This window comes from Macaca fascicularis, chromosome 19 (genome assembly GCF_037993035.2).
Source record: "Macaca fascicularis isolate 582-1 chromosome 19, T2T-MFA8v1.1".
In the NCBI taxonomy this organism is placed as follows: domain Eukaryota; kingdom Metazoa; phylum Chordata; class Mammalia; order Primates; family Cercopithecidae; genus Macaca; species Macaca fascicularis.
Window position 1 is genome coordinate 47394702 of NC_088393.1, and position 6322 is coordinate 47401023.

The 6322-nt window shown below is 43.5% G+C and overlaps 1 non-coding gene across 1 annotated transcript; it reads right to left on the reverse strand.

Moving 5' to 3' along the window:
- Window positions 1-1208: 1208 nt before the first annotated feature.
- LOC123570410 (U6 spliceosomal RNA) lies at window positions 1209-1311 on the reverse strand. Its single transcript, XR_006694592.2, has one exon. It is a non-coding gene; the product is annotated as a U6 spliceosomal RNA (small nuclear RNA).
- Window positions 1312-6322: the final 5011 nt, after the last annotated feature.

Sequence of the window (6322 nt, forward strand, 5' to 3'; positions counted from 1 at the left end):
GAAATTATGTGTCTTCATAAAATGTCAGCACATGACAGTTCAAAATCGCTTACTTCCTAGGTTTTCACTGTAGAGTTGCTAAAACTTAAAATTCTAATATATAATTAAAACTACTATAAGTGATTCTGTATGCAAAGTGTACAAGGAAAGTAAGATGTTATGAGGTATGAAGATGTGGGGGGCATTTGTTGAGGAAAAATGACTTTGTCAAGTTTAGAAGGTGTTGCAGAATGAATGAAGGAAGAAAAGATATAGGTAAAACTGAACGCATATAAAAGTTGGAAAGAGAGAATCTTTTGTGGTCAAACTGACCAAAATTGAGTGAATTTATTATGTCTTAAAAATGACCCTTAATATCAAGGGTCCACTGATGCAAAACTAGAATTTGGTATTGTATTTTAAAATGTAAGATTTTCTTGTCGTATTGACAAGAAAGAGTGATTTTCTTTCTTCACCTTTTAAGTAATCTGCCTTAAAAAACCTGTCTTATCAAAATAATTTTCTGTGTTTCATGTTGTCTTTTATCAGGCCTTCAATCACTTTCCAAGAAAATCAAATCCTCTCTATTAAGAGAGCTAATATAGCTGGGGGCAGTGGCTCACGCCTGTAATCCCAGCACTTTGGGAGGCCGAGGCAGGCGGATCACAAAGTCAGGAGATCAAGACCATCCTGGCTAACATGGTGAAACCCCGTCTCTACTAAAAATACAAAAAAAATTAGCTGGGCGTGGTGGCGGGCGCCTGTAGTCCCAGATACTCGGGAGGCTGAGGCAGGAGAATGGCATGAACCCATGAGGCAGAGCTTGTAGTGAACCGAGATCATGCCACTGCACTCCAGGCTGGGCAACAGAGCGAGACTCTGTCTCCAAAAAAAAAAAAAAAGAGAGCTAATATATATATATTTTACAACTATGTAACTTTCTCTATTTGCCTTTGAAGCCTTTTAGTAATTACCCTGGTGATTATGAAATGAATATTAATAAATATTAAATGCTCATTAAATGTTTAAATAAAATATTAAATGCTCATTAAATATTTAAATAAAATATTAAATGATTATAAAATGAACAGTTGATTAAATAGGATCTCAGATCACTATATCATTCAATAATTACTCTGGTAACCAGACTAATTATTAGTGACCTAAATTAATAGTTACCTGAGATCCTATTTAATCGAATGTTTTCCTTTTTTCTTTTCTTAATTTCAAAAAATATGGAAGGGCTAATGAATTTGCAAGTTATCCTTGCACAGGGGCCATGCTAATCTTCTCTGTATCGTTCCAACTTTAGTATATGTGCTGCCAAAGCAAGCAGTAATCAAGTGTTTTAAGACTTTTTTTACATTTTTTACAAACATTTTTTACAAACTAAAATCAAATTCTAAATTCAGTCTTTTGACCTTGAATTAACTTTGGAATTTGCCAGTTGAGCCCCTGGAAAGCGCAAAAGATGTGTTTCTCAACTTGAAAAAGAGAGACATTAGCCAGTAATCCCATGGCTCATGCCTGTAATCCCAGCACTTTGGGAGGCCGAGGCAGGTGGATCATGAAGCCAGGAGTTGAAGACCAGCCTGGCCAACATGGCGAAACCCCGTCTCCACTAAAAATACAAAAAAAAATTAGTCAGGCATGGTGGCGGGAGCCTATAATCCCAGCTACTCGGGAGGCTGAGGCAGGAGAATTGCTTGAACCCAGGGGGTGGAGGTTGCAGAGAGCCGAGATCACACCATTGCATCCCAGCCTGGGTGACAGAGCGAAACTCCATCTCAAAAAAGAGAGAGACATTAGACTAATTAGGCTTATTTGAAATGTTAAATTAAATGGGAAACATTGTCAAATAACAACTGATACTAAATGTTAAGTTATATTTATGAACCCAGGGTAGGAGGTGATAAGGGTGATAAAAAACCATTTTTTTTAAAAATAAGTTTATGGCCAGGCACGATGGCTCACGCTTGTAATCCCAGCACTTTGGGAGGGCGAGGCGGATGGATCATGAAGTCAGGAGTTCGAGACCAGCCTAGCCAACACGGTGAAACTCCATCTCTACTAAAAATACAAAAATTAGCTGGGCGTGGTGGCGGGCACCTGTAATCCCAGCTACTTGGGAGGCTGAGGCAGGAGAATCCCTTGAACCTGGGAGGCGGGGGTTGCAGTGAGCCGAGATTGCGCCATGCACTCCAGCCTGGGCAAACACAGCTAGACACCATCTCAAAAAAAAAAGAAAAAAAAAAAGTTATATTTCTGGATATGTTACTGATATGAATGTTCTAAAAATTACGAGATTCCTAGAAATCTAATGTTATGTCATACTTTTGTTACTATGTTAACATGATATATGCCACAGAAATAACCAGGTTTCCTTGTCAATTGCTGGTCATAATGAACTCTCATCAGATTTTTAAACCATGGCCATTCTGTCTTGCTCATCGATAGTGTTTTGTTACTTCTCTAAAAGCATTTGCAATCAGCTATTGCCCCAAATTGCTTCAAGATGACTCTGACAAGTAGTCTGGAATAGAAGGTCCTGATAAACTTAAGATTATAACACTGGACTGGGTAAGCATTTCCAGAATTGTAGTGGAAAAACTGGACTCAGGAAACTGCTGGCTTGGCTAGGTGCGGTGGCTCACGCCTGTAATACCAGTACTTTGGGAGGCCCAGACAAGCAGATCATTTGAGGCCAGGAGTTTGAGACCAGCTTGGCCAACATAGAGAAACCCTGTCTCTACTAAAAATACAAAAAAAAAAAAAAAAAAAAAATTAGTTGGGTGTGGTGGTGCACACCTGTAATCCCAGCTACTCCAGAGGCTGAGGCACAAGAATCACTTGAACCCGGGAGGTGGAGGTTACACTGAGCTGAGGCACTCTAGCCTGGGTAACAGTGAGACTCTGTCTCAGAAAAAAAAAAAAAACCCTGCTAACTCAACATCAAGAACAATAAGAATTACATGGGACTGAGCTGATGGATTGTAACTTTTTTTTAATACCTACAGTATTACAGTGCCATAGGCATAGTTTGATGGCAAGTCCCTGGCTCCATAACCTTGACAGGCTTTTATTATTTATTTATTTATTTTTGAGACAGAGTCTCACTTTGTCGCCCAGGCTGGAGCACAGTGGCGCAATCTCGGCTCACTGCAACCTCCACCTCCCAGGTTCAAGCAATTCTCCCTGCCTCAGCCTCCCAAGTAGCTGGGATTACAGGCACCCACCACCATGCCCGGCTAATGTTTGTATTTTTCGTAGAGACGGGGTTTTGCCATGTTGGTCTGGCTGGTTTCGAACTCCTGACCTCGTGATCCGCCCGCCTTCCAAAGTGCTGGGATTGCAGGCGTAACCCACCGCGCCTGGCCTGAGAGGCTTTGCCTGGCCAACACAGAGAAACCCCATCTCTACTAAAAATACAAAAATTACCCGGGCATGGTGGCGCACGCCTGTAGTCCCAGCTACTCGGGAGGCTGAGGCAGGAGAATCACTTGAACCTGGGAGGCGGAGGTTGCAGTGAGCCAAGATCACTCCACTCCACTCCAGCCTGGGTGACAGAGCAAGACTCTGTCTAGGAAAAAAAGCAAAAAAAAGGTCCAATCTGGGCCAGGCGCAGTGGCTCATGCCTGTAATCCCAGCACTTTGGAAGGCCAAGGCAGGGGGATCACTTGAGGTCAGGAGTTGGAAAACAGCCTGGTCAACATGGAGAAACCCCGTCTCTACTAAAAATACAAAACATTAGCCGGGCATGGTAGTGGGCCCCTGTAATCCCAGCTACTCAGGAGGCTGAGGCAGGAGAATCGCTTGAACTCAGGAGGCAGAGGTTGCAGTGAGCCAAGAATGCACCACTGCACTCCAGCCTAGGCGACAGAGCAAGGCTCTGTGTCCAAAAAAAAAAGAAAAAGAAAAAAAGAAAAGAACCTTTACAATCAATCATTATTCTTACTGCTCTTAAATAATCAGGCCAAGTTTAATAAGAGACCAACCTTATTTTGCAACAAATTGATCTTTTTTTTTCTTGAAACAGGGTCTTCTGCTCTATCACCCAGGCTGGAGTACAGTGGTAGGAGCACAGTTCACTGCAGCCTCCACCTCCCAGGCTCAGATGATCCTTCTGAGGTCAGCCTCCTGAGTAGTCAGGACTACCGGCATGCGCCAACACGTCTAATTTTTTTGTATTTCGTGTGCCACCACGTCTGATTTTTTTGTATTTTTTGTAGAGATGGGGTTTTGCCACATTGCCCAGGCTGGTCTCCTGGACTAAAGCAATCTGCTCCTGCCTCGGCTCCTAAAGTGCTGGGATTACAGGCATGAGCCACCACTCCTGGCAACAAATTGATCTCATTGTGATTGTGTTTGGCAGAAATGGGGGTTACTGTACAGAGAAAAATTATGTTTCAGAAGAAAACTATAGTGTATCCATTATTAGATTCTAGTTCATTGTTTTGGAGGGTTTATTTACCTGGAAACTTGAGTGGATCCTGAATTCTTCCAGTTTCCTCAAATGTCTGGCTATGACTCTCCAAACTAACATTTCCAGTTTTTCTCCCTTCTGACTTGGAGTTACTGAAATTAAGACTTCCTTTCCTGAAGCCCTGCAAGCTAAAACTAGAAGACTTGATAGAAACTTCAGATAAATCACCCACAAACACTTAGGTATAGACCACCTTCATACCTACCGATATACAAAACTAATCAGAAAGTTCACTGGGCTCACACCTGTAATCCCAGCATTTTGGGAAGCCGGGGTGGGAAGACCACCTGAGGTCAGGAGTTCGAGACCAGCCTGGGCAACATGGTGAAACCTCATACAAAAATTAGATGGGCGGGGTGGCGGGCACCGTAATCCCAGCTACTTGGGAGGCTAAGGTAGGAGAATTGCTTGAACCCAGGAGGCGGAGGCTGCAGTGAGCCAAGATTGTGCCACTGCACTCCAGCCTGGGCAACAAGAGCAAAACTCCATCTAAAAAAACAAAAAAGGCCAGGTGCAGTGGCTCACACCTGTAATCCCAGCACTTTGGGAGGCTGAGGCAGGCGGATCACGAGGTCAGGAGATCGCGACCATCCTGGCTAACACGGTGAAACCCCATCTCTACTAAAAATACAAAAAATTAGTCAGGCGTGGTGGCAGGCGCCTGTAGTCCCAGCTACTCGGGAGGCTGAGGCAAGAGAATGGCGTGAACTCGGGAGGCAGAGCTTGCAGTGAGCCGAGATTGTGCCACTGCACTCCAACCTGGGCGACAGAGCAACACTCCATCTGAAAATAAATAAATAAAAATAGAAATACAAAATACAAAAAAATTAGCCAGGTGTGGTGGTGCATGCCTGTAGTCCCAGCTACTCAGGAGATTGAGGCAGGAGAATTGCTTGAACCAAAGAGGTGGAGGTTGCAGTGAGCTGAGATTGTGCCACTGACTCCAGCCTGGGCAACAGAGCGAGACTCTGTCTAAAAAATAATAATAAAAAGTTCACTGGAACCCCTGATGCAAATTGCAACCAGGAAAATCTGTGTCAAATTGTCACTGCCTGCCCCTATTCCAACTGAAGATGCTTTGAGCCCAACATCTAGAAATCATCTCAATTGGCTGCCCTCCAAGCTCAGAAACTAGTTTACAGACTGCTCCAAATATTAACCTTATTCTTTTGCTTCCTCTTATTAAATACCTGTTTGCTTGTGCCACACAGAGGCCTGACCATGATGGGACCCCCTCTACCACACCACCTCCTGGAATGAGACAGAACTGATTAATTGGACTGACCTAGTCCCAGGTCTCAAACTATTCAAACACTAATCTGATTTTTCCCTCATCCACCACCAACTCAACTTTTAGTATGTGGAACTTCTAGAGAAGTTTCAGATAGGAGAAATGAAGAAGTTCGAGAAATGCCATCCCAAAATATGCCCCTTTGATACACTGATTACTTCAAACAGAGGGAACCTAGGGAGCAGCAAGGGCAGAGAGGACTTTCTCTGACCTTCCCTTATCTGCCTAAACATGGATCCTCCAAAAGGAACTCCAATGTCATGAATCCCCCTCCCCAGGAATCTTCTCAATCAGGGAAGATGGGCTCAGATCACAGGAGATGAGACTGGAGGTTGGCACCACGCCCAGATCTACTCTTCTGGGAGAACTTTTCTTAACTAAGAGACTTATAATCTGCTTAACAAGACAATTTTTATTCACCATAGATTTCCTCCCTGCACCCTCCCATAATTTAGGTCACCACTACCTCCCAGAAGCTGCCAGCTCCTCTTCTTTTCTGTAGCTCAGTATGCTATATGAGCTTCAATCATCTGGCCCTTCTTTGCATCTCATATATTGTGGGGCTCCTG